The following is a 1,019-nucleotide window of genomic DNA, read 5'->3' as shown; positions in this document are numbered from 1 at the left end:
CTTACAGGCACCTAGTAACAGCTCAGCAAATTATTATTTTTATGGTAATTTCACTCAATTAAAAATTGTCATTAAAAATTACCATTGTCATGGAACATAATGTACCCCACAGTATAATTGTAAAAACAGATACAATTTGTCCCTTGGTATATGGGGGGATTAGTTCCAGCTACCCCATTTCTGTGTATACCAAAATCCATGCGTACTCAAGTTTTCGAAGTCAGTCCTGTGGAATCCAAATATTAAAAAAATGGGAAAATTAGTGAGGTGTGGTGACAAGCACCTGTAGTCCCAGTTACCTGTGAGGTTGAGGCAGGAGGACTGCTTGAGCCCAGGAGGTTGAAGCTGCAGTGAGCCATAATTGCACCACTGCAGTCCACTCTCGGCAACAGAGTGAGACAGAAGGTTGACTTTTTCATAGAATTTTTCTGTTCACTTGAAGATATGGTCAGGACTGTGGCATAGGAAAATTCTTCATAAAATAACTATCTAATCCAATTAATGCTGGAATTGGGGACAGAAAATGTTTCGGTGACTATTTATTCCTTCACTTGCTGTTATATAAACTATTGCCAGTAGGCATTTACCAACCAGAAGTGTCATCTCAGAGCTACTCACAATGAAAGGTGATGTCTGGGGCTCAGGTGTGTTGAGGTCCCCATGCCTTGGCTATGGGTGCTGAGTGGGACTTACTTGTCCATCCATTTTCTCTATTCCAGCACTGGGAAACTTGGGTTTATCCATCTTGATAAGATGTCATTGAAATTCCACTTGGCAAGAACCACAAATGGAAGAAAGGCCATGAAACCACAGGACAGTACTTGTTCTCAAGGGAATCTTTAGCTTAGGTGGCTCTGTAAAAGAGAAAGTATATTGTTGAAAAATCATTGCAGGTCAGGTGAGGTGGCTCATACCTATAATGCCAGCCACTGGGAGACAAAGGCAGGAGGATCCCGTGAGGCCAGGAGTTCAAGACCAGCCTGGGCAACACAGTGAAACCTCATCTCTACAAAAAATTA

General features: G+C 41.9%; 1 long non-coding RNA gene across 1 annotated transcript in view; it reads right to left on the bottom strand.

Moving 5' to 3' along the window:
• Positions 1 to 669: 669 nt before the first annotated feature.
• LOC105548184 overlaps positions 670 to 1,019 on the bottom strand; it is a 33,339-nt gene continuing 32,989 nt past the window's right edge. The window contains exon 7 of the long non-coding RNA XR_001007353.1: positions 670 to 854. This is a non-coding gene — a long non-coding RNA (uncharacterized LOC105548184). The remainder of the gene's footprint in view (positions 855 to 1,019) is intronic.

Source organism: Mandrillus leucophaeus, unplaced genomic scaffold (assembly GCF_000951045.1).
Source record: "Mandrillus leucophaeus isolate KB7577 unplaced genomic scaffold, Mleu.le_1.0 Scaffold1100, whole genome shotgun sequence".
Taxonomy (NCBI): Eukaryota; Metazoa; Chordata; class Mammalia; order Primates; family Cercopithecidae; genus Mandrillus; species Mandrillus leucophaeus.
Note: the sequence above shows the minus strand (reverse complement) of the source record. Positions and strands in the feature narration are given on the sequence as shown.